Below are 27,396 nucleotides of genomic sequence, written 5' to 3' on the forward strand. Positions count from 1 at the left end.
ATTTTCCTTAAGGTTTTTAAAGACTTCTTTATATATTTTAGATACCAATTTTTCAACAGGTTATTGTAAATATCATCCACCAATCCAAGTTTTTTGCATTATTATTATGATGACTTTGGTTAAATAGAAGCTTTAACTTTTCAAAGACTCCAAATTACTAATTTATGCCTATTGTCTTAGAATTATGCATGTTTTCTAGAAATACAAAAATTAATTGTTGCCAATATTTCTCATTATTTCTCATAATGCTCAGACACTCCAGTCCTCCAAGTGTGTGATTAACTTAAGGTAAATACCTGAACATATCAGGGAGCATTTCCATTTTCACCTGTATGTTTGCATGACTGGCAAGTGTTGCCTCCTCAGCAAAATCTTCCCCAAACCCTATAACCAGTCATATTCTCTCATAATTATTTCCCTCCGGAGTACTTCACACCATCCATAATCATATACATATGTGTTTATTTGGTTAATGTATGTCTCACTCCTCAAGACTAGGAACTAAATCTGTTATTGCCTACCATCTAATTCCCACTTGTTTGGTAGAGTACCACACATAGAGAAAGTACTTAATACATCCTTTTTAAATGAAACAATTGCCCAGGCATGGACTTTCCATCTCCACCTGTATTATGTAAAAATCCTTCTCTTAGGGCAGGCGTCCTCAAACTATGGCCCGCGGGCCACATGCGGGTGTTTTTGCCATTTTGTTTTTTTACTTCAAAATAAGATATGTGCAGTGTGCATAGGAATTTGTTCAGAGGTTTTTTTTTAAACTATAGTCCGGCCCTCCAACAGTCTGAGGGACAGTGAACTGGCCCCCTGTTTAAAAAGTTTGAGGACCCCTGCCTTAGGGACTCTTTCTCTAGTATTCCTACGATTGGCTCCCTCCTGTCAGTTCAAACCATGAATAGTGTCAGAATTTGCAGAAAATAACATCTCTGATTTTGGTCTCAGGTGCACAGTCATCTCTCAATGAGGTTTTCACCATAGCTACAATGCCAAGGAAACAAACAACGATTCTTATGAAACAGTGAACAATAGAAAGCTGGTTTGTGGTGACAGCAATTAATTGCAAGTCTATGGTTATTGACTAATCAAAATGAGTTCTCAGCCTTAACTCATCCCCCAAGCATTTCGCTTCTTTTTTCAGTGTCACAGACTATTTTGTTTTTTATTCAATTTTAGGCAATGAAAGGACTGTCAAGGTTATACTATGACTAAGGCAAGTTGGAATGTCCACTTCTGGAAGCCATGGCACAGGGTTATCACATTGGACCCAACCATAGTGCTCCCCTTGTTTGCCTGTCCCAGGTTTCCCTGAGTACATGATGTGTACCTGCCTCCTCTCAATTGGTTACAGTTTGGGTTGGAGGTGAGATGTCAGATGATAACATTGGTGTGGAGCATGAGGTATGTGGTGTACTATCATCTATGTATATAAATCTGTATATATAAAAGGCTAAGCAACTGAGCAACTGGTCAACCAGTTGACGGGTCACTATGATGCTCACTGACCACCAGGGGGCAGACACTCAATGCAGGAGCTGCCCCTGGTGGTCAGAGCGCTCCCACAGTGGGAGTGCCACTCAGCTGACTGACCCAGCCCAGCTGACCAACCCATCCTGGTGGCCCACCAGCTCTGCGGCAGCCATAAACTCCTTCAGTAGTCCTGCAGATCCAATCTCCAGAGAATGGGCCAGGCACCCAAGTACCCGGCATTGTGGGCACAATTCCAACGGTGCCACCAGCCTCTTGGAAGTCAGCCTCGGACATCATGGTCGCTTCCCCTCCATAGACGTTCTGCAAGGAAGAAACGATATAAAAGTGGCTGCCAGGTGGCTCCCAACAACCAGCTTTAATGTCAGCAGGATATCCAGATCCCAGGCCAGCAGGGGCATCCCACCGCCTGCCCAGAGGGCTGATTGTGTCCTGGTCCCCCCCGCCCTCGGGATGGGTGCCAGATGCAGGGCTCATGGCTGGTGAGTGCCACTGCAGTGCACTCAAGCCTCTCCTGATCAGAACTGACTGGGTGCAAGCCCAGGGCAGGCACAGCTGGGCCTGATGAGCAGGAGTGGCAGGCAGGAGCAGCAGGCGACATTGGATTGCCGGTTTTGGCACAATCCCCATAGGCCACGCCAAGGGACCCCACCCATGCCTGAATTCATGCACCAGGCCTCTAGTTTTATATAATGAAGGAAAAATTAGAATGCAAATCCTAGAGAGAGAGTCTAGTGAGATTCCTAAGGATGAAATGAATTCTTCATATGAAAAGGCAACACTGAAAATACTGTTATCCTCCACTTTTAGAATGTCATGTTCCTAGAAAGGAAACTTAATAGGGGGAAGGTAGTGATATGCAAGAAGGGGCATAACACCACTTGAAAGTAATTTTTGAATGGCTGAGGCGATGTGATCAAAAGCCAGAAATGAAATACAGAGACAGAAAAAATAAGAGAGAAAGCTTTTCATTGGATTGACAAAAATGTACTCGGTAACAACTGATCAGTTCTAAAAACCTCCTCCAAACCCCATTCCATGGGGGTCCCAAGAAGCTCCTGAAAAGCCATTCTCTTTTCTATCATTGATTCTTCAACAGTCTCCTATCTTCGAAGGCAGTGGTTGGCAAACTCATTAGTTAACAGAGCCAAATATCAACAGTACAATGATTGAAATTTCTCTTGAGAGCCAAAATTTTTAAACTTAAACTATATAGGTAGGTACATTGTTATTAACTTAACTAGAAGCCCGGTGCACGAAATTCGTGCACAGCGGGGGGTTGTCCCTCAGCCCAGTTTGTACCCTCTCCAATCTGGGACCCCTGGAGGGATGTCCGACTACCCGTTTAGGCCCGATCCCAACAGGATCGGGCCTAAACGGGCAGTCGGACATCCCTCTCACAATCCAGGACTGCTGGCTCCCAACTGCTTGCCTGCCTGCCTTCCTGATTGCCCCTAACCGCTTCTGCCTGCCAGCCTGATCACCCCCTAACCACTCCGCTGCCAGCCTGGTTGATGCTTAACTGCTCCCCTGCCAGCCTGTTTGCCCCCAACTTCCCTCCTCTGCCAGCCTGGTCACCCCTAACTGCCCTCTCCTGCAGGGTTGATCACCTCCAACTGCCCTCCCTTGCAGGCCTGGTCCCTCTCAACTGCCCTCTCTTGCAGGCCTGGTCCCTCACAACTGCCCTCCCTTGCAGGCCGGGTGCCTCCCAACTGCCCTCTCCTGCTGGCCATCTTGTAGTGGCCATCTTGTGTCCACATGGGGGCAGGATCTTTGACCACATGGGGCAGCTATATTGTGTGTTGCAGTGATTATCAATCTGTATATTACTCTTTTATTAGATAGGATAGAGGCCTGGTGCACGGGTGGGGGCCAGCTGGTTTGCCCTGAAGGGTGTCACAGATAAGGGTGAGGGTTTCCTTGGGGTGTGGGGTGGCCTGAGCGAGGGGCCTGTGGTGGTTTGCAGGCCGGCCACGCCCCCTGGCAACCCAAGGGGAGGCCCTGGTATCTGGAATTTATTTTCCTTCTATAATTGAAACTTTGTAGCCTGGGGCAGCAGCCATTTCTGTGGCAGTTAATTCACCTTCTACAATTGAAACTTTGTAGCCTTAAGCGGGTGAGCCCGGCCAGGGTGTGCGGAAAGCTTTGCTTCCCCTGTTGCCGCCGGCAACCCTGGCCTGCTCTCTCAAGCTCCATTCTGCCGCCATTTGTTTGAATTTGTTTACCTTCTATAATTGAAACTTTGTAGCTTGAGTGGAGGCTTAGGCCTGCAACGGCTATGGAAAGCTTGGCTTGCTCTGTTACCTGGGAAACCTTGCTCTGTGGCTGTAGCCATCTTGGATTGGGGCTGATTTGCATACTCGCCCTGATTGGTTGGTGGGCATGGCTTGGCTGGTGGGCGTGGCTTATGTAGCAGAGTGATGGTTAATTTGCATATTACCATTTTATTAGAGAGGATTAGGGTACTCCTAAGCTGGCCTTTGCTAAAAACTCAAGGGGCCAAAGAGCCGCATGTGGCTCCTGAGCTGCAGTTTGCCAACAATTGTACTAAGGAATTTATGAACTATCAGTTTATGTTTTACTAGGCATCTAATTATACATCCAAGTTCATCCTTGCCCTAAAGGCCACACTTTCTCTATTTTGCACCATGTCTTATCATCCCCATCACTCCCTGACAGTTAAATGAAGGTATGTGTACGCATTTTCCCCAAGGCTGTCATTGAGCACACAATAGCGCACATTCAATTCTTCTTTGGCCTTGTCACTGTCTGGTTAGATCACCACACAACTGTGACACAGGAAGAATGGCGTATGTGAAAGAGTGAAGGAAAAATACCACCTCTAATGAGGGCAGCAGTTTTTCCCGGGGACTTTGTAAAACTGAGCCCAGCTCTTCCTTTGTTACTAAAGTATTTGCCATGTGCACATCTCATTTTCCCCATGAGGTGCTTTGCCTTCAAAAGCACAGGATAAGCCTCCTACCACCAGGGGGGCTGAGAATCTCAGATTGCTCTTTATAAGGCTACCATGCCAGCTTTACCAACAGAAAGCATTTAGGTGAAATTCCTGGTCATTCCCCCAGAAACTCATTGTAAAGAGCAAGAAGGAAATGCATCACAAACCTTGATTAAACCGAGGGGAGAAATATCTAAAGGTGGCCAGGAGGGAATACTATGAGAAGAAAATATTTTTTTTTCAATTTTTTTATTAAGGTATTATATGTGTACATATCTTACCATTGCCCCCCCACACACCCCACTCCCATATATGCCCCCACCCCCTAGAGTTTTGCATCCATTGGTTATGCTTATATGCATGCATACAAGTCCTTTGATTGATCTCTTATCTCCCCCACCTCTCCCTAACCTTCCCCTTGTAATTTGACAGTCTGTTTGATGCTTTACTGTCTCTGTATCTATCTTTTTGTTCAAGTTTATAATGTTCTTTATTATCCATAAATGAGTGAGATCATGTGGTATTTTTCTTTCATTGACTGACTTATTTCACTTAACATAATGTTCTCCAATTCCTCCCAGGTTGCTGCAAATGGTAAGAATTCCTTCTTTTTTATGGCAGCATAGTATTCCATTGTGTAGATGTACCACAGTTTTCTGATCCAGTCATCTGCTGACGGGCACCTAGGCTGTTTCCAAATCTTAGCTATGGTGAATTGTGCTGCTATGAACATAGGGGTGCATATATCCTTTCTAATTGGTGTTTCTAGTTTCTTTGGATATATTCCCAGGAGTGGGATTACTGGGTCAAATGGGAGTTCCATTTTCAGTTTTTTGAGGAAACTCCATACTGTTCTCCACAGTGGCTGCACCAGTCTGCATTCCCACCAGCAGTGCACGAGGGTTCCTTTTTCTCCGCATCCTCGCCAACACTTGTCGTTTGTTGATTTGTTGACGATAGCCATTCTGACAGGTGTGAGATGGTACCGCATTGTTGTTTTGATTTGCATCTCTCGGATAATTAGTGACGTTGAGCATGTTTTCATGTGTCTCTTGGCCTTCCTTCTGTCTTCTTTTGAAAAGATTCTATTTAGGTCTGTTGCCCATTTTTTTATTGGATCATTTATCTTCCTTTTATTAAGTTGTATAAGCTGCCTGTAGATGTTGGAGATTAAACCTTTATCAGTGATGCCATTTGCAAATATGTTTTCCCATGCAGTGGGACTTCTTGTTGTTTTGTTGATGGTTTCTTTTGCTGTGAAAAAGCTTTTTATTTTGATGTAGTCCCATTTGTTAATTTTCTCTTTAGCTTCCATTGCCCTAGGGGCAGTGTCAGTGAAGAATTTCTTTTGGCATATGTCTGACATTTTGCTGCCTGTGGATTGCTCTAGTATTTTTATGGTTTCCCGTCTTATGTTTAAGTCCTGTATCCACTTTGAGTTTATTTTTGTGTATGGCGTAAGTTGGTGATCAAGCTTCATTTTTTTGCATGTATCTGCCCAGTTTTCCCAACACCATTTATTGAAGAGACTGTCTTTATTCCATTGTATGTTCATGCCTCCTTTGTCAAATATTAATTGAGCATAGTGGTTTGGGTCAATATCTGGATTCTCTATTCTGTTCCTTTGATCTATATGTCTGTTCTTGTGCCAGTACCAGGCTGTTTTGAGAACAGTGGCTTTGTAATACAGCTTGAAATCTGGTATTGAGATCCCTCCTACTTTATTCTTCTTTCTCAGGATTGCTGTGGCTATTCGGGGTCTTTTTTTATTCCAGATGAATTTTTGGAGAGTTCTTTCAAGGTCTGTGAAATATGCTGTTGGTATTTTAATGGGGAGTGCATTGAATCTATAGATTGCTTTGGGTAGTATGGACATTTTAATGATGTTGATTCTACCAATCCATGAACATGGTATGTTCTTCCATCTGTTTACGTCTTCCTCTATCTCTTTTTTCAGTGTCCTGTAGTTTTCTGTGTATAGGTCTTTTACCTCCTTAGTTAAGTTTATTCCTAGGTATCTTAATTTTTTTGGTGCGATGGTAAATGGGATTGCCTTTTTAGTCTCTCTGTCTGTAAGTTCACTATTGGTGTATAGAAAGGCCATAGATTTCTTGGCGTTAATTTTGTATCCTGCTACATTGCCGAATTCATTTATTAAGTCTATTAGTTTTTTGACGGAGTCTTTTGGATTTTTTATGTACAATATCATGTCGTCTGCAAATAAAGACAGCTTTACTTGTTCTTTTCCAATTTGGATGCCTTTTATTTCTTCTTCTTGTCTAATTGCAATGGCTAATACTTCCAGTACTATGTCAAACAGGAGTGGTGAGAGTGGGCATCCCTGTCTTGTTCCTGTTCTTAGGGGAAATGTTTTTAGTTTTTGTCCATTGAGTATGATGTTTGCTGTGGGTTTATCATATATAGCTTTTATTATGTTGAGATATGAGCCATCTATTCCCACCTTGTTGAGAGTTTTTATCAAGAAAGGGTGTTGGATTTTGTCAAATGCTTTTTCTGCATCAATTGATATGACTATGTGATTTTTATCTTTCAATTTGTTTATGTGATGTATCACGTTTATTGATTTGCGGATATTGTACCATCCTTGCATTCCTGGGATAAATCCTACTTGGTCATGGTGTATGATCTTTCTGATGTACTGCTGGAGCCGATTTGCTAGAATTTTGTTGAGGATTTTGGCATCTATGTTCATGAGGGATATTGGCCTGTAATTTTCTTTCATTGTGTTGTCTTTATCTGGTTTTGGTATTAGGGTGATGCTGGCTTCATAGAAGGAGCTTGGAAGTGTTCCTTCCACTTGAATTTTTTGGAATAGTCTGAGGAGGATAGGTTTTAGTTCTTCCTTGAATGTTTGGTAAAACTCTCCTGTGAAGCCATCAGGCCCCGGGCTTTTGTTTGCCGGAAGCTTTTTGATGACTGCTTCAATTTCGTCTATAGTTATTGGCCTATTGAGCTGTTTAGATTCTTCTTGATTGATTTTTGGAAGGTTATATTTTTCTAGGAATATGTCCATTTCCTCCAGGTTGTCCAGTTTGTTGGAATAGAGTTGTTCGTAGTATTTTGTAACAATCCTTTGTATCTCAGCGGGGTCTGTTGTTATTTCACCTCTTTCATTTCTGATTTTGTTTATTTGGGTCCTCTCTCTTTGCTTCTTGGTGAGCCTGGCTAGAGGTCCATCAATCTTGTTTATCCTTTCAAAGAACCAGCTCTTGGTTTTGTTGATCTTATGTATTGTTTCTTTGGTCTCTATGTCATTTATCTCCGCTCTGATCTTTGTTATTTCCTTCCTTCTGGTTACACTGGGCTTTTCTTGCTGCTCTTTTTCTAGCTCTTTGAGTTGTAGGGTTAAGTAATTTATTACCATTGTTTCTTGTTTTTTGCAATAGGCTTGTAGAGCTATGAACTTCCCTCTCAAGACTGCTTTCGCTGTGTCCCATAGATTTTGGATTGTTGTGTTTTCATTGTCATTTGTTGCCATGATGTTTTTTATTTCTTCCATGATCTCTCTGGTGACCCAGTCCTTGTTTAATAGCATGCTGTTTAGTCTCCATGTGTTTGATTTCCCCATTCTGGCTATTACCAGAAAGCTCAAGCTTCCGTTTGCGTGGACCTGGGCCGTGTGCTGTGGGGACTTCACTCCACCCTAGTTTCACTGAAGAGCTCTGACACTAGGACGTGTGGCTGCCTTTGGTTGGTGGGAACCAGACTTGCCCAGGATCAGTGTCCCCAGTGTTCCGTGTGGTCTCGTGTGCACACTTAGAATCAGGGGCCCTGTCTGCACCACACTGTTGGTATGTGCCGAAAATGAGATCCTTAGCATGTGCCAGGAGTCAGAGTTTCCCTGTGTCTGCACCAAGACTCGAGTGTCAAAGTCTCTGTTGCCTTGTGCGGTTTCTCGTTGAGAATCAGGGTCCCTGTGTGTGCACGCACCAACAATTGGGGTCTCTGGCTCTTAGTGTGAATGCGCTGTGAGTCAGTGATCCCAGGCAGCTGTGTCTGGCGTGCCAAATTCCCTGAAATGGAGCTGCATCCTGTGTGTGCTCTCTCTACTGAGCCAAACCGACTAGAGCGCACATTCTTAAAATCCTGAGGGTGAGCTGGCTCAGTGCACTCTCCCAAAGTCCCGGAAGGGTGGCGGAGTCCGTCCTGCGCGCCAAATTCCCTAAAGGGAAGCTCCTCTGTGCACGCTCTAAGGATCCCCGAAGGGGGAGCTGTGACCCGCGAGCCAAATTCCCCCAAATTCCCCAAAGGGGAGCCCTCTGTGCGCACTGACAGATTTCCCCGACGGGGAGCTGCTTCTGTCCCGCGGGCGCACGTGCGCGCCAAATTCCCTAAGGGGGAGCGCGTCCCTGCGCAAAGCTTGGCAGCTTGGGGGAGGGGCGGGTCTATCAGTTACTATGGCTTTCTCCGTGCACCTGCGAGGAGGGGGATAGGCTCTTTGACTCACGGAAATCTGCGGGGAAGTCTGGATTTTTGTTTGTTGGTCTGAAGCTGTGATAGCAGTTCTCTGTCCCCAGTGGTTGCAGGGTCCTGGTTTGTGTCAGAAGCCAGGATCCGAGTCTCAGGCAGCTCTGTTTCTCAAGATGGCATGGTCTCCTCGTCCTCACCAGCCGCTGAGAAGTGTCCGCTTTGTGCGCGGGGCTCCGCCGTCTAGGGCTGCCCTGTTAGGGAGCCCCTTGGAAGACCTGCAGAATCTAACTGACCCTATCTCATACACACACACACACCACACACATCTACACTCTCCTCTATGTGTTCCTCACTCACACTCTCTCTCTCCCTACCTTCCTGCCGGTCGCCATCTTTTTTCCAGAAGAAAATATTTTAATGGACAGATATCCAGGAAGGTTATCTTGTTTGTAATTTCTGAAAGGACTCTCTGAGCATAACTTCCAGCCTGAGATACAAGGAGAAAAATATCCAAAATCCTACTTGCCTGCTCTGACCTGTTCTGACTCCTATAGAAACAGAGCCTCAAGCAAGGATTGCAGTGGCAATGATTTATTTAGGAGGTTCAAGCCCAGGCAGTGACAGGGAGGACAGAGAATGGGTCATGGTCAGATGCAGTGCCTAAGATAGTGATATTACCCCAGCTGGCCACTACTTCACAGCAAGTTGCTAAGAGACAAGGTAAGTGGCTCAGCAAGCTTGGTCACTCAGCATATGGGACTTCTCCAGAGCCATTGTGAGGAGTGTCACAGGAAGGAGAGAGCATTTGGTGTCTGAGACAAAAATCTGAATGTATTGCTTGCTAGTAGGAGAGAGTAGTACTTGTGAAGAAGAGTGTCTCTGAACCCAGCAAGATTTAAACGCATATAGGATCTGGGAAATTGGAAATCTAGAATTTCATGGACATTCAGAAATAGGAATCTTTGGGGATTGGCTGAATTTTAACTGTGGGATTATGGGAGATCATAGCTGTTTCGCTGTTGTCATCTTACTCCTCAGGAAGCCAGTGGAGGGGCAACTAAAATAGGAGAGAGAGAGAGAGAGAGAGAGAGAGAGAGAGAGAGAGAGAGAGAGAGAGAGAATGAGAATTATCCCAACTTGTTTAATCATAATAAAGGGACTTGGAGACCTGGAAGGTAGCTCAGTTGGTTGGAGTATCCTCTGGTACACCAAAATATTTGTGGGTTGGATTCCTGGTCAGGGGACTTACTTAGGTTGCTGGTTCAATCCCCAGTAGGGGCATGTAAGGGAGGCAATCGATCAATGTTTTTCACTCACATCCATTTCTCTTCTCTCTCTCTCTCTCTCTCTCTCTCTCTCTCTCTCTCTCTCTCTCTCTCTCTCTCTTCTCTTCCTCCCTCCTTCCCTTCCACTCTCTCTGAAAATCAACAGAAAAAAATATCCTCGGGTGAGGACTAATACAAAAAGGGGAATGGGACAGACTTGGAAAGGTGACCTGGAGAACCTGCCTCTGGACAGTAAGTGTAAGGCACAAACTTTTCCTAGTGAGAGGACACAAAAGAAGTTATCAACAGGTAACATCCCAGAATAGCATCTTCTTTTTCAGTTTTTCTTAAAAAATAAATAGGTCCCTTGAGCCCAAATGGCTACCCCCATACTGGCCCCATAAATTTCTGATTCTGGTTGTCCAAAACATGGGGAAGAAACCAAAGCTTTTTCACCATCCAGCTCACTGAGGGGTCGTCACAACAACCTCTCTCCCACCTGGACTCTACCCCCCCCCCTCAATGGAACAGTAATTTGCAGGAGTGCCTATCAGAGCAAAACTGCAGCTTGGCCTCTGTGCCTTGATGACCTCCCCTGGACAAGAGAACCCTAGAGCCCCAAACACAGGGCAAACATCAGAGTTAGAGGACCTTGTCCAGGGACCTGGGATTAAAGGTAGAAAAGTGCCCATAGACCTGCACACCCTCTCCATCTCTGCCCAGCCCTGGGTTCCCCTCGGATCTACTCCTCATCACCTCTCTCTTTCATCTGTGTAGACGTTCCTGAAAGGATCCCATTTCGGATCATTTCCAAACACAAGCCTCCCCAGGAGCAGAGCTGGGAGAAGACTATCTGTATCACACACTTTGTGTGTCAGGCACCTGGAGAGAAGGGATTTCTAACTTTCTCCTGGAAAACATGGAAACCTTGGTTATCTTTCTTTTTTAAAAAAATATATTTTTATTGATTCCAGAGAGGAAAGGAGAGGGAGAGACAGATAGCAACATAAATGATGAGAGAGAATCATTGATCGGCTGCCTCCTACACACACCCCTAATGGGGATCTAGCCCACAACCCTGGCATGTGCCCTTGTCTGGAATCAAACCTGGGACCTTCAGTCCTTAGGCTGACACTCTATCCACTGAGCCAAACTAGCTAGGGCTTGATTTTCTTTCTAGATGAGGGCTTCATTAAATCATTTTTATAGCTTATACAGTCTTTTTTTTTTTTTTTTCATCCTCACCTGAGGATATGTTAATGATTTTTAAAAAGAGATGAATGGGGATGCGGGGAGAGAAACATCTATCAGTTGCCTCCATCATGCACCAGGAAAACTGAACCCCCAACCTGGTTTGGGCCCTGACCAGGAATGGAACCCTCACCCCTTTGCTGAATGAGATGATGCTCCAACCACCTGAGCAACTCGGTCAGAGTTATACAGATATTGTGTATTACATTAAGGAAATTTCTTCCCCTTTTGATCTGCCAAAAGGATATGTTTGTTACCATGTATGAATGTTGAATTTTATCAAATGTTTATTGAGATATGATTTCTCTCCAATTTGTGCAGCAAATTATGTTACTTGATCTATCTAAGGTTAAATGAGATCTACATTTTTAGGGTAAACCTAACTGGCTCATATTGTATTAACTTTTTATATATCGATGGGCTAATTTTGACAGTTGATAGATTGTGTAGGGTTTTGTGATTGTAAATGTGATAGGTTGGCCTGTAAATTTCCTTTCTTATTCTGTTGTTTGTATCAAGATTATGCCAGCCTTATAAAATGAGATTGTGTCCCTTATTTTTCTCTTTAGTGCAAGTTTTGTAGCTGAAAAGCAAAGCCATCTAGGTCAGTTCATTATGTGGAAAACTATTAATTTTTGATGCCATTTCTTTGATAGTTCTAGTGTTACCTAAATTTGCAGTGATGTTTCTATTTTATCTAAATTTTAAATATATTAGTGTAAGTTTTCTTATAATATTCTTGGATTATCTTTTAATAGTCTGCAGCATTTATAAAAAAATATTCCCTTTTAAGTTCCTCATAATAAATATTTGCACCTTCTCTCTTTTTTTCTTGATTAGAGTCTCCAGATATTTGACAATTTTATTAGTCTTTTCAAATAATTAATCTTTGCTTTATTAAACCTCTGTTGTGTGATTGCTTGTTTCATTAACTTCTTCTACCTCTTATTACTTCTTCCTCCTACTTCATTGCTAGCATAGTAAATCCTCCTGCCACAGCTCCACTGGTAAAAGGCTCTCAGAGGCCCAGCGGGTCACTGCAATACCTGAGTTCTGGGTGGACTCTCAAGGGCTGGCTGGGATGCTCCAGATCTTCTGCTTTGTTCACATATGGCTCCGGTGTTGCTTCCTGGTACAGAGGAACTTACCAGCAGGGGAATATCTACAACTACGAGATGTCAAGACTCAGAGACAGATGGGGATGTGACACAAGCATCCTTAGGTGTGAATTAGATTTTTCCAAACACAGTACTTTGATACATCTGCCCTGAACTGAGAAATAGACAGAAAGACCCACCAGTTTTGCAGTCATATACCAGAGGTTCTGATAAATGTTTCAGCAGCATCCCTCTTACCTACCACAAACCAAACTATTGGCCATATCCGGTGCAAACATGGTAAGGAAGTACACACCCTGAGTGAGGTGGGAAGGAAAAGAACCTATTCACACCAGAAGGCTGAGGCGTGACCTTTAGGCTTTGTGGGAACGAATTGCTTTGGGTTGGGGGAATGGCCTTAGTGGGCAAAGTTCCTGGGGCAATAAAGATCCTCAGGTGGGGAGTGAGGGTGGGGGTTGATTCAAGGTCACCTCAGAGGCAACATCACAACTCAGAATATGGCTCCATTTCAGCTGTCACCTACCAAGAAGTACAGTCAATACCAATTTATTTTGGGGGGAGGGCTCTCTATTGTTATACTTATCCCAGTTTGGTGAGGATGAGCACTCTGTCTTCACCCAAGCTCACTTCTCCACACCCCTTTCACTATAGTCCTCTCTCCACTCATCACCCTAGGTATGTACCCACTCCAGGGTTTTACTGAATTATCCCCAACCTTGCTCTTTGTTGTGGGCTGGGCCATAGGAAAAATTCATGAGTATTCTAGTGGATGCCAAAAGTCTGGAAATCTCATAGATGTGCATCTGTCCTATAGAATTTTTCTCTCCTCATCCCTGCCCTCTCACCTCCATCCTTACTACTACAGGGGCCAAATGGAAGCATAATCTTCTCCACTCCAACACATAACCCAGGTTCTCCTTCACTGACAGGTCTCTCCCTCAAAGCTGTTTTTGATGTCAGGTAAACACTCCAGAAATTCTGAATCCCTAATAGGAATGTAGAGGTAACTCCTAACTAAGGGAGGAATCTCTTCTCAACAACAGAGTGGAGTCTCGTGGAGCGATCAAATCAGTCAAGTTCTGGCCTATTATTATACCTGTAGGTTCTGATTTTAGGCATAACTTGAGAATGACCAGGTTCAAGGAAATTGACTTATAGCAAGAGCCTCAAATGCCATGTGTGAGTCTGGGAATGTCATTTCATTGTGGCATTGTCACTTTCTACAAGGAATGGCCCTGCCCACTTGTAACAAGCACTAGATGTGATTTCGTGAGAGGCTATGGCTCAAGGGGATTGATTGCCCATCATGTGCCAGGCATGACATTCTGCTGCATGTTGGGGAAGAACATCAGGGAATAAAAGATAAGAGCAAAGGGAATACATGATCCAAATGAACTTTCCCATCACAATATGGTAGCCTCTGAGATACCTTCCTCTTCTAGAGAACAATAGTCCCACATTAGATATAGAGACAGAAACATTTATTTTTCAATATCCCTTTAATTTTCCTTAAGATTCCTGGAACAGTATAATAAATGATGATGTTGGGAGAGGAACAAGATGGTGGCATAGTTAAACACCTGAACTTGCTGCCTCCCACAACCACTTCAAAACTACAACTGAATCAAACCTGGGACCTTCAGACAAAAGATAAAATGGGTATCATCCAGAACCACAGGAAGGCTTGCTGAGTGGAAATTATACAACTAGAAGGAATAGAAAAGCACACTGAGACTGAGAGGATGTGCGGAGGTGCAGAAGTGAAGTGCAGAAGTACGGAGGCGTGCTCAGAAAAGGGCTGGCAACTGGGTATGCTGTTGTCGTTTTCAATCGGCAGGGAGATATAGCTCCTGACTTCTCTGAACTCCAGTTCCGGGCGAGACTCTGGGGACCTAGACTCATACAGGGAGAAACTGGACTGTCTGGCATTGGGCCGAAAGAAGAGGGCGACTTTCTCTCAGAGGTGTTTGCAGCGATCATTGTTCCTGGACAGTGCCATGGAACACAGACTTGAAAACCTCTTCGGGGCAGGGCTAATGGTCAGTCATTGCTGTTTGCTCCATCCTGGTGATTCTCTGAATCCCCACCCCACCCAATTTACAACCCCACCCAAGCTGTGCACAGAGGCTTTTGTATATGAATGGCCTGGCCTTTTACAATCTAAAACCTAACAAACTGCAGCTGGGTCAGAGACCCCAGAGCCTCCATAAGAAGGCCCAAGGCTGGACAGCAGCTTGCATTGCTTCACAGCTGGGCCTCATTTGGGCACCTCCAAACCCCAAACAAAGAGGAGGAATCCAAAGATCCTTCTGCAACTCCTACTGGGTGGCCTCAGGCAGTGGCTGACTTTGCACTTCCTTGGAGATCCAAGAGCCAGTGTACCCAGTGGTCAGAGTGAGACCATCCAGATTACAACTCTTCACATCCATAAGAGACACACTCAGGAGGCAGACTTAGTGAGCACCAAAGCCCCACTGAAGCAAGTCTTGCCCCATAAGGGTATCTCCAGCACAGAAGTTCTCCCATCATAGACACAACTGATCCTCACAGCCAATTGGCCTGGAGGTCAATTCCTCCCACTGATACCAACAACAATCAAGGTTTAACTACAACAAGACTGTGCACACAGCCCACAAAGGGGTGCACCAAGAGTGTCCACCTCAGGTAACTGGGGAGGCTGAGCCACTGGGCCCTATAGGACACCTACCACACAAAGCCACACAATCAACACAGGAAAGCAGCCAAAATGCAGAGACAAAGAAACAGGTCACAAATGAAAGAAATTGAGGAAAGCAAACTACTGGATATAGAATTCAAAACCACAGTTATAAGGTTACTCAAGTATCTTCTAGAAACCTCCGAGAAATTTAGTAAGACCCTCAAGGATATGAAAAGGGACCAACTAGAAATTAAGCATACACTAACTGAAATAAACAATAATATACAGAGATCCAACAGAAGACTAGAGGACCCCACGAATCAAGTCAAAGATTTGAAATATGAAGAAGCAAAAAGCACCCAACTTGTTTGGTGGTGATGAACTCTTTTAGCTTTTTCTTATCTGTGAAGCTCTTTATCTAACCTTCAATTCTAAATGATAGCTTTGCTGGGTAGAGTAATCTTGGTTGTAGGTTCTTGCTATTCATCACCTTGAATATTTCTTGCCACTCCCTTCTGTCCTACATAGTTTCTGTTGAGAAGTCAGCTGACAATCATATGGATATAGAGTTCAAAACCAGTTATAAGGTTTCAAGAAAAGAAAAAAAGAATCCAAAAATATGAAGATAGTGCAAGGAGTCTCTGGGACAACTTCAAGTGTACCAACATATGAATTATGGGGGTGCCAGAAGAAAAGAGAGAGCAAGATATTGAACACCTATTTGAAGAAATAATGACAGAAACTTCCCCTACCTGGTGAAAGTAATAGACTTACAAGTCCAGGAAGCTCAGAGAACCCCAAACAAAAGGAATCCAAAGAGGACCACACCAAGACACATCATAGTTAAAATGCCAAGGGCAAAAAATACAAAGAGAGAATATTAAAAGCCTCAGGAGAAAAACAATTAGTTGCCTACAAGGGAGCACCCATATGATTGTCAGCTGATTTCTCAACAGAAATTATGCAGGCCAGAAGAGAGTGGAAATAAATATTAAAAGTGATGAATAGCAAGAACCTACAACCAGGATTACTCTACCCAGCAAAGCTATCATTTAGAATTGAAGGTCAGATAAGGAACTTCACAGATAAGAAAAAGCTAAAGGAGTTCATCACCCCCAAACAAGTATTATATGAATGCTGAAGGGTATTCTTTAAGAAAAGGAAGAAGAAAAAATAAAAGTAAAAATTATGGGCAACAAATACATATCTATTAACAAGTGAATCTAAAAACCAAGTGAATAAAAAATCTGATGAACAGAATAATCTGGTGAATGTAATAAGATCAGGGGCATAGAAAGGGAGTGGACTGACAATTCTCAGGGGGAAGGGGGTGTGGGGGGGTACAAGAAGAGACTGGACAAAAATGGTACACCTATGGATGAGGACAGTGGGGAGGGGGTAATAGGGCTGAGAGAACTCCGTTATGGGGGGCAGGGGAAAGAGGAACAACTGTAATATCTGAACAATAAAGATTTATTTTTTAAAAAAATTATGATGTTTATAGAGCTATGGATAAGATCACAGACTATGGAACCACATCCCTGCATTCTAATCACTGTTCCCCTACAATCTAATGAGCTGAGTGATATAGAGCAAGCCCCCTACCTTCTAGGGGTCTTAGATTTCTCATTTGTGACATGAAAGAAATATTAATAACTAACTCAAAGGGTTAAGAGACAATCTACAGTCAGAGATCAATAAATATTAGCCAGCATTAAGATGTTAGATACTATTTTCTCATTTGTACTAAACATATCTTATTTTATCTGATTACTCATATCTCATTTTCTAGATATAAGTTTATTAATAATTTATACTGAGACACAGATTCTTAAAATTACAAATTCAGATGAATTTTACTATTTCTTAGTTTGATTCAACTTTGATCACATCTAGAAAGAAATTTAGTTTCTGCAGTGAGGCTTTTCCCAGGTGGGGTTCTTTCTTAGGAAGGTACCTGTTTCACACTCTTTTCCACGTGTCTGCCACCTCAGTAAGCTTTCCCTATTAATTCATATTTCTAATTCTGGATTTTGGAGAACTTTCCCAAATGACCTTGGCCATTTGGCTAGCCACTGAGGTTAAAAAAAAGTTTCCCTAAACTCCCCACCCTTTCATTTTCAGCCTAATTGGCATAGCTATGTTCAAGATCAAACTCTTGAAAACCCAATGAAAATATTGAGGGACATAGGAATGAGGATGGTGAGAAAGGTCAACAGTTCTCCAAAGAAGATACACAAATGACCAGCAAACCCTGGGAATTATGCTAAATCTCATTAGTTATTAATAATATGTAAACCAAAACCACAATGAGATACCATTCCATACCCACTAAGATGGATATCATAAATAATAATAACAATAATAATAACTATGTTGGTGAGATGTAAAGAAATGGAAGTATTTGTACGTTGCTGGTGGGAATGTAATATGGTACAACAAACAGTTTAGTGATTCCTCAAAAAATTAAACCTAGGATTACCATAAGACCCAATAATTCTATTTCTAGGTATATAGCCAAGAGAAATGAAAACATATCCTCAACACTGAAGTTTTTACACAAATATTTATAGCAGCATTAGTCACTACAGCCAAAAGGTGGAAACAACCCAAATGTCTATTTAAGAGATAGAGATAAATTAGGACAGGCACACACCACAAACACACACACACACACACACACACACACACACACACACACACACGGAATAGTATTCAGCCACAAAAAATATTGATATGTGCTACGATGGGATGAACATCAAAATCATTATGCTAAGCAAAAGAAGCCAAACACAACAGCTCACATATTCCATGATTCCTTTCATATGAAATATACAGAATATGCAAATCCATCAGAGACAGGAATGAGATAAGTAGTTGCCAAAAGCCAGGGTCAGGTATTGGTGGGAGAGGGAGAATGCAAAGTGATTAAGTACCCATTAATAGTGGTTATATACAACTTAATGAGTGTGATGAAATGTTATTCTGGGGTCATGAGAAAGCTTTGAAATTACAGAGAGGAGGTGATTGCACAACATTTTGAATACACTAAATGCCACTGAATTATACACTTTAAAATAATTAATGTTATGTTATGTGAATTTCACCTGAATATTTAATAAATGTTATAACATAATCTTATATTTAATATAATTCTTTTTATTTTTTAAAATATATATTTTATTGATTTTTTTACAGAAAGGAAGGGAGAGGGATAGAGAATTAGAAACATCAATGAGAGAGAAACATCGATCAGCTGCCTCCTGCACTGCCCGCAACCGAGGTACATGCCCTTGACCGGAATTGAACCTGGGACCCTTCAGTCCACAGGCCGACACTCTATCCACTGAGCCAAACCAGTTAGGGCAAATTCTTTTTATTTTTTAAAATGCTGATAAAAATGCTGATATACATGATAGTAAAATATGTTAGTTCATACCTCAATACAGTAAAGATGATTATCAATGAACAATCTGAAATCAGGTCATTTTAATTGTTTTCTCTATGATTAAATTGTTTTTAAAATTTTTCATTAATTTCAAAACTTAATTGCATGTTAAAAGTTTTAATAACTAGGAACAGAGGCTACAGTCGCATTGAATAAGATTTTTAAGAACACAGGGAAATTCTTACATCATAGTGTTAAGTGAAGACTAAAAAAAGTGGTATTGTATATAAAATATATATAACATTGTATACATACATGTTGTATATATAGCATGATCCCAAGTACTTAAAATGCAATTCTTATGGTAACATTGTGTTGGGGCTTTGGGCAAATGGGTGACATTTTTCTTTTCTACTTTCCAAATTTTCCTTTTTTAAAAATCAAAGTATCGCTTTATTAAATGAGTCGTTTTATACAATATGAACATCAATCCTATATAATAAAAAAGAAACATGTAAATTGACCGTACCTCTGCTACACTCACCAGCCAATCAGGAGTGAGTATGCAAATTAACCCAACAAAGATGATGGGCTAATTTGCATACACAGGCACCGAGCAGCCAGGGTCCTGGGAACATCCTCAGGACCCAGGCCACTCCTAGCCTGTAGGCCCACGTGTAGGCCCTGAGCGGCTGGGGTCCCAGAACTCCCCCCGGCCACTCTGGGCCTACCGGCGCCTGCGCCAAGCAGATGTTCCCACCCCATGGCTGCTTGCGCATGCACCGGCACCAAGTGGCGGCCCAGCTCCATGACCCCCAGCCCAGCGCCCACAACACAGGGCTGCCAGTCTGGGAGGAATGCCTCCGGCGGGGGCGGCCACCGCACAGCCTAGGTCCACATGTCCCCCAGCCTGGCACCCAAAACGCGGGGCTGGCTGCCAGCCTCAGAGGTATACCCCGCCCCCCAGGTGGCGGGGACATGCCCCTAGCCCAGTGGACACTACGCACGGGGTCCTGCAGAAGAAACACATTTTATTTTCTTTTTAATATATTTTATTGATTTTTTTACAATGAAGAGGGGAGAGGGAAAGACAGTCAGAAACATCAATGAGAGAGAAACATCGATCAGCTGCCTCCTGCACACTCCCCACTGGGGATGTGCTCCCAACCAAGGTACATGCCCTTAACAGGAATCAAACCTGGGACCCTTTAGTCTGCAGGCCAACGCTCTATCCATTGAGCCAAACCCGTTCGAGCGTAAACACCTTTTCTGACAGCTCATTGGCTAAGCTCCCTGTACGCTGCCACTTGCAGTGCTCTTGGTAGTTTGGGTTATAAGGACTGTTCCCGCCATGAAGACAGAAGAGAAACAGTCCAGAGATGGAAGATGCTGACGATGCCTTGCCATACTAGCAGTCAGCAGCTGTGCGTCACTGCAGGTTGCCCAGGACCAAACCAGAGGGAGTCGGACCTGCATTACCACCATTTGTCCACCATCCAGAACTGAAATATCATTGCTGACATGTACACATAAAGAACTGTTTGACATTGAAATTGGGACTCAAAAGAACTGTTGGCCCAGAAACTCACTGAGGGCTCCCAGTCTATGAGAGGGGGCAGGCTGGGCTGAGAGAACCCCCTCCCCCAGTGCATGAAATTTGTACAACTGGTCCCAAGTATAATTATAATTGTAAAAAAAAAATTATAACCAGAATGGACTGATTTTCAGATTTCAAATTAGAGTCAACTGTACATCTACACAGAACTGTCTTTGCATGAAACCCAAAAGGTCACAGCATAAAATGAGTGATCCTGTAGCCCCTGTATTTTTGCTCATAAACAGTTTTTTAGAAAAGCAGCTTCAGGTTTTCACCTAAGGTCTCAGACAGTAGAAGCAGACGATTTAGTCTCAACAGAAAAATGCCAAAACTGGAGCTGGACAAAAGAAGAAACAAGGACTTGACCAGAGGCTGCTGCCAAAGCTTCCTTGATAGACACCTGCGCTCTCTGCAGGACAAAAGGCCAACTTTCTTAATGAGCTTATTTACCACTGTCATCAGAAAGGTTCTTTATTGTGTAAACGTCTACTACGAAGCAGGCTGATTTAAACAGGGAGAGGTTTGGAATGTGGGTGGTATGGCAAGGAAGATGTTTACACTGAAATTATGAATTTTGATACATAATATTCCTCATAGAAAAATTGTAAAAAAACAGAAAACGTAAAAGTGGACATTTTAATTACCAGACTCTATCCACTCAGAGAAGCTTAGTCAATCTTTGAACAGAATTGGGCAAAGGCCATTTAGAAGCAACGATCCTTCACAGTGCAGTGAGCTCATCAGCACAATTGGCTTAGCAGGTGTGAGCCTATTATGTGCCAAGCCTGCTCTAGCAGAAGTGTGGCTGTGCACAGAGCACAGAGGATACTGAAAGGACAATGATTGGTCTTTGGTTGACAAGCACGCTTTCTCACTTCACTTGATATCAACAATTTAGTAACCTGAACTTCCTTTGGGGAAACTGCTCTTTCCAGTCCTGGTTCATGTGGTTTGGGTGGGACTGAACCCAGCCAACCCAAAGTAAGGATGACCTAGGCTAAGCCAATCAGTGGGTTCACAGTGATTCCTTACTGTAGGCCAATGCATGTCAAGGACAGACTTTGGTTAGAAATGTTGACAAGACAAATGGATTCTATCACTGAGCATTTGTAAATAAAACCCCTCGGGAGGACACTGTGATGATGAATGGGTTGCTATGTCGGTTTAGTAGATGGTGGTGATGCTCTGTGCCTCCCCTGTGCATCACTCTACCGTGGCCCTTCCCACTCAGTACTCTGCTCCCTGATGTTTCTGTCTCCCCCATCAGATGGTCAGCTCTTTCTAAAGCAGCGGTTTTCAACCAGTGCCCCACAAGAACTTTTAAAACATCAATACCAGACTATTTAGTCAGGAGCACTAACCTATTTTCCCTTAGGTCAGCAAATACAAAGATACCAACAGCCTAGCTGGCATGACTCAGTGTTGAGTGCCGACCTATGAACCAGGAGGTCATGGCTCAATTACTGGTCAGGGCACATGCCCAGGTTGCAAACTCAATCCCTATTGTGGGGCCTGCAAGAGGCAGCTGATCAATGATTCTCTCTCTTCGTTGATGTTTCATTTCTCTCTCCCTTTTCCTTCCTCTCTGAAATCAATAAAAAATATATATTTAGAAAATGACAACAGCCAACACAAAAGTTATCTGGTATGAATGCCACGTCTTGCCCTATAAACAAATGGTTCATATAATAGAGTTGTATTTTATTGGTCACATTGCATAATATGGTTATATGTGATTAGTTAATTTTTGGTACCAGAAATTCTGCCGAAACCCGTTTGGCTCAGTGGATAGAGCGTCAGCCTGCGGACTCAGGGGTCCCGGGTTCGATTCTGGTCAAGGGCATGTACCTTGGTTGCGGGCACATCCCCAGTGGGGGGTGTGCAAGAGGCACCTGATCGATGTTTCTCTCTCATCGATGTTTCTAACTCTCTATCCCCTCTCTCTTCCTCTCTGTAAAAAATCAATAAAATATATTTTAAAAAAAAGAAAGAAAGAAATTCTTATATACAAGGATAGGCACCTGATATTTTTTTAAGTCACTTTGGAGCAAAAAAGGTACTTAATTACTTTTTATAAATCAATCAAAAGTATAACTATTTTCTGTGAGATCTGCAAAAAATATATATTTAGTGTGCCACAGGATTTTAGTAATTAGTTCATGTGCTATGAGATGAAAAGATGAAAATCGCTGCTATAAAGGAAAGATACACATCTCCACTATGTTTTGCCATTGGACAGAGAAGGACCCAAACAGACAAAAGCAAAATAAATTACCCCGATGGACTTAGTTGCATGGAGATGAAGCAAGGAGGGTTCTCTCACTGAGGACTCAGATTTCTGGGCTCTAGTATCTCTGCTGGTCTATACCACATGCCACAGGCCCCAACTTGTACCCTTGGGTTCCTGCTCAGGGCTGGAGTCTGCTCTAACATCTGTTCTGAGTCATCAGCTGTGGGTACTGATGTGGTCACTGCATACTTCTCACACAATCACCCAGACAGAGACCATCATCAGCAGGAGGTGTTGGGGTGGAGATGCTTAATAAAAAGCCTTCCGGGATGAGGCACTATAAAACCAGAGAGGGACTCAGGTCACAGAGCCCACCCACACCTCCTTCCTCTTCTGGGCGCTAACGGAGAGCACAGAGAAACACCAGCAGCTCCGACCTGAGCAGCCTTCCTGGGAAGATGCAGCCACCCCTGCTCGTGCTCCTGCTGGCCTTTTTCCTACTCCCCGGGGCGGAGGCAGGTGAGTGACCATCCCCACCCTCATAGGCCCAACCCATCCCACAGTGGGCACAGACCTGCTGGCCCTTCTGCACATCCCTGATCCAGCTCTCCACCAGGAATGCTCTGAACCCCAGTTCCCATCCCATCTGAGACCCAAACATATGATGCTGGATGAGCCACAGGCAGAAAAGCTGGGGGGTGCAATGCCCTCCTCTGGCCCTACCTGTGCCACATGGAGAGTGGAACTTCCTAGAAGTGTATGGCAGAGGCTGGGAAACTGCAGAGGGAAGAGCAGTCCTGGCTTCCATGTCTGTGATGAGACAGGTGCTGTCCTCAGGGTCTGCTTAGGAGAGAAGCCCAGAGCTCAGCAGACCCCACAGTTGGTGGAGTCACCGTCCCCAGAAGACTGCTGCTTCCTCTGCTCCATCTCAGTCCCTTTCTCCAGCTCGGCTTTTATTCCCAGGCCTTTAGCAGGTCCACTCCTTAAAGGATGAGCCACTGAGATTGGAAACCCCAAACTTCTCTGCTTTCTAGAATCCCACAGCACTGGCCTTACACACCCTCCTCCAGAGGCCCATTGGGAGCCATCCCACCAAGCAGCCAACAAACACTTACATGGCACCTCCCCACGTGTCAGCATCTAGATCCCTAAACTTAAGTCCTGGACACTGCAAAGCACACTGCCCTGGACATCACAGCACCACAGGGGCGTCAGAAGCTCACCCAACACCAAGCAAAGTCAGGAAAGGAATTTCCAGGCCTACCCTGTTCCTAAGACCTGTATTCTCACCTGCAACTATGTGGCAGGCAAAGTCACAGACCCAACTTGTTGCTGTTCCCTTTCCCAGAGGAGACAGTTGAGTCTCCCCATCCCCAGACTCCCTCCCAGCTCTAACCCACCCTAGGCTCCCGACTGCCCAACACATGAGTCATCAAGCCAATGCCAGCCTGGTGCACTGAAGGGGTGGTGCGGGACTGGGGGTAGGGGTGAAGAGGGCGCCACAAAAGTACAACAAGATTTTCCTACAGGTGAGATCATCGGGGGACATGAAGCCAAGCCCCACTCCCGACCCTACATGGCGTACCTTAACATTACAAGGGAGAAGGGGAATTCCAGGTGTGGCGGTGTCCTTGTGGGAGACAACTTTGTTCTGACAGCTGCTCACTGCAATGGAAGGTGAGAGGCTGCAGCCAGGCTACACCTCTGAGATCCCTACAGGGACCCTGTCCTTCATCCCAGGTGCGGCAGTTCAGGGCAGATCCTCGGGCTCCTGGTAACTTAAGCCCATGCGACCTCATCAGAGGAGCCCTCTGAGATCATAACGGAGCAATGAGAGCCTGAGAAATAGGACAGGTAAGCTTTGGGCTCAGAGGGTCAGAGGTGAAAGCAAGGAAAACAATTGAGAAGAGAACAACCACACTGGCCAAAAAAAGCAGCTGTGGACCATGAACACATGCATTAGGGTCAAAATGCAAATGCAAGTAATTTCATGACATTTCCTGAGGGCAATAGAGAGCTCCCAGATCCCTGACCTCAGTGTGGTGGAGAAGCAGAATCACCGAGTCCCTGGCTCCTATGCCCTGAACCAGCTGTCACGTGCCATTCATAGTCCCTGGAATGTATCTCCTGTGAATCTACCTCCCCCGCCCCAAACTCACCCACTCTGTTCTCTGTGAAGGTCAATCAGTGTCACCCTGGGGGCCCACGACATCAAAAAGGGGGAGAAGACCCAGCAGATCATCCCAATGAAAATAGCCATCCCACACCCAGACTTTAATAAGAGGGACCGCTGCAATGACATCATGTTACTGCAGGTAGGAAACATCCTGCTGCTCTTGCAGTTCTGAGATCTCATTGTTTCTCTTCTGACTGTGACCTGTCCCTTTCATTCCTCCCACTCAAGTCACCTGATTAGTCTCAGTAACTCAGGTGTCCCATCATGGTCTCCAGGCCAGATGCACTAGCTCACCTGGGCTCCCTTGTCTCTTCCCCATCAGCTGGAGAGAAACATCAAGCAAACTGGTGCTGTGAAGCCCCTCCGACTGCCCAGGGGCAAGGACGTGCCAAGTCCAGGAGATAACTGCACTGTGGCCGGCTGGGGGTGGGTCACAATGAATGGCCCTTTATCAGACACTCTGCAAGAGGTAGAGCTGACCCTGCAGAAGGATTTGAAGTGTGAAAGGCGCTTTAACCATTACAACAAGAACATTCAACTGTGTGTGGGGAACCCAAGAGAAAATAAGGCTTCCTTTAAGGTGATACTGAACATCTGCCTAGCTTGGCTATGGGAAGAGGGATGTTGGATACAGACTGGGACCTGAGGAACAGGGGTGGAGTGGGAATCCTTCACCCTCTAGGCTATGATCTTTCTCCCCAAGAGGAAAAGAGGGGAGCCGCCAGAGCTGGGAGGAATAGGCCCTCTGAGAGGCTACAAGGACTGATGGTCACTCTAAACATGGTGCTTCTCCAGACGGTGAATTTGCAATACTGGCCCACGCCGGGACACAGCAGTTAGATAACTATTCTCTGGGTGTGCAGTAGTTATACCTGGTGGCTCCTTCTTTATATTAAGTGTCAGCCCCACCTGCCTGCTCTCGGGTCCTTACACAGTAGACTGCAGTCACAGCCCCGCAGCACCTTCATACCCAGAAAATCAGGGATCTGGGGGAGCAGAGGGAGCAGCCACCTGAGGTGAAGTGAAGCAGTGACAATGTCCAGGCTAAGGGGACCACTGAGGAATGCCTGCCTGCTTATCTCCAAGGTGGAAACCATGCAAGGCAGCCTTCTCTGAAAGGGACTTGGGGGTGAGGGGTCGAGGGCAGGGCCAGGAGAATTGGCTCAGTTATTCCCTCTCTATGTCCACAGGGGGACTCTGGGGGACCACTTCTGTGCAAAAATAAGATCCAGGGCATTGTCTCCTATGGAAACAAGGATGGGAAATCACCACAAATCTACACCAAAGTCACCAGTTTCCTTCCCTGGATAAAGAAAACCATGAAAAAACTCCAACTGCAGGACCCAGACTATCTTCTCTGGAGCTAATTCAGGATCACACTGCGGGGAGAGAGGTGGTGCCAGCAAGAGAATAAATGTCTCTCAGCTGATGAGAAGAACTGGATTGTTGTTTATTCTTTGACCCTCATTCACAGGCACGAGCTCTGTGCTCAGAAGGCCAATAGCACAATTTTTCACTGTTCTACTTCCTCCTCTTCCCCTTCCCTCCATCACCCCAATCCCCCCCACCACCACCAAACCTCATGCAAAGCTGTTACCAGCTCCTTCTTGGCCACATCTGCACCTACAGGGCCTGCCCTTCTGCCAGGGAAGAGAGGAGCACCATTAGGAGAAAACGAATCTCTCAGGTTCTGGGCTCAGTGTGAAGGTCTAGCACCTTAGGTACTGGGCACCAAGCAGGCACAGCCTGGGCTGAAGCTCAGGAGGCCCCACCACACTGGGGAGAGGAGGGCCTTCCTGAGAAGGACATTGTTCTCCCACAACCAGGGAGTGGCAGGTTTTGCGGGGTTGGGGGCTGGTGAGGAGAGACGGCGGTAGAGGAGGAAGGCAAGTCCTGAGAAGCTCCTCATTCCCTCCTGAGCTGAATTTCTCTCCCTCCCCTTTTCTGCCCTCCTCTGAGCTCAGGGCCTAGCTTGGCCTTCAGTCTCCTTGCTGCCCCTTTTTCTCATCCCTGCTGACCACTGAGCATCCTCAGTGTCCACCAACCCCTGTGCCCCACAGACCACATTGATCTGAGCTCCTAGCTCCCTATACCCCTCCCACATAGGACATCCAGAGTGCCCAGGTTCCAGCAGGGCCTGGTCACTCAGTTGCCACCCAGCTTATGCCCTGGCACAGGGTGACTGGGGGACCAGGCCTGTGCTGGCCCCATGCAGCGCCCTGGAGGACAGCGCGGCAGGGTGTCTGCAGAACACCTGGCCCCATCTCTCACTGGGCAGAGCCAGCTCCACCCTCACATGCAGCCCAGTGTCCCCACCATGTGTTCAGAGTCCACTGACTGCTGGTCACCCAGGAGCCTTAGTCCCTGCAGCCTGTTCCTCACTGCTGGCCTCAAGGCTCAGAATGCAGGGAGGGAGGTCACACGGGCTCTACCTGCCTTTTGAGTTAGACAGTCACTTGAAGAGTTGAGTTTGGGATATCTCCCTCCTCAGACATTAGTCCTTATATGTATTGGGTTCAAAATCATTCAGACTGTCAAGAAACATAAACATAAGCCAAATTAGAAGAAACATAGACCTTGATCAAAGCAGGAACAAGATCCTAAGCAGGACAAACTATGAGTAGGCCAAGGGGAACCTAAGAACAATGCTCACCTGTTTGACCTGGGAGGTCAGGATAAAGTGGCCCCAGGCCTTAGGAATCACCAGATATCAGCTGAAGGTCAAGACATCCAACAGGCTTTCAGTGAGTTAAGAAAAGAACAATTTTCTTCTCCATCAGCTTCTCTAAGAAGTTTGAAGATTGCTTCAGTCTCCAAAGAAAGGG

At 44.9% G+C, this 27,396-nt stretch overlaps 1 pseudogene across 1 annotated transcript; it reads left to right on the forward strand.

Annotated features, from left to right (window-relative positions):
* Window positions 1-1,331: 1,331 nt before the first annotated feature.
* On the forward strand, window positions 1,332-25,938 carry LOC307098720 (granzyme H-like; annotated as a pseudogene). The gene is made up of 6 exons: window positions 1,332-1,413; window positions 22,805-22,914; window positions 23,925-24,072; window positions 24,575-24,710; window positions 24,894-25,151; window positions 25,762-25,938. The product of its transcript is annotated as a granzyme H-like (transcript).
* Window positions 25,939-27,396: the final 1,458 nt, after the last annotated feature.

The sequence above is a fragment of the Cnephaeus nilssonii genome, assembly GCF_951640355.1.
Source record: "Cnephaeus nilssonii genome assembly, chromosome: 4".
NCBI lineage: Eukaryota > Metazoa > Chordata > Mammalia > Chiroptera > Vespertilionidae > Cnephaeus > Cnephaeus nilssonii.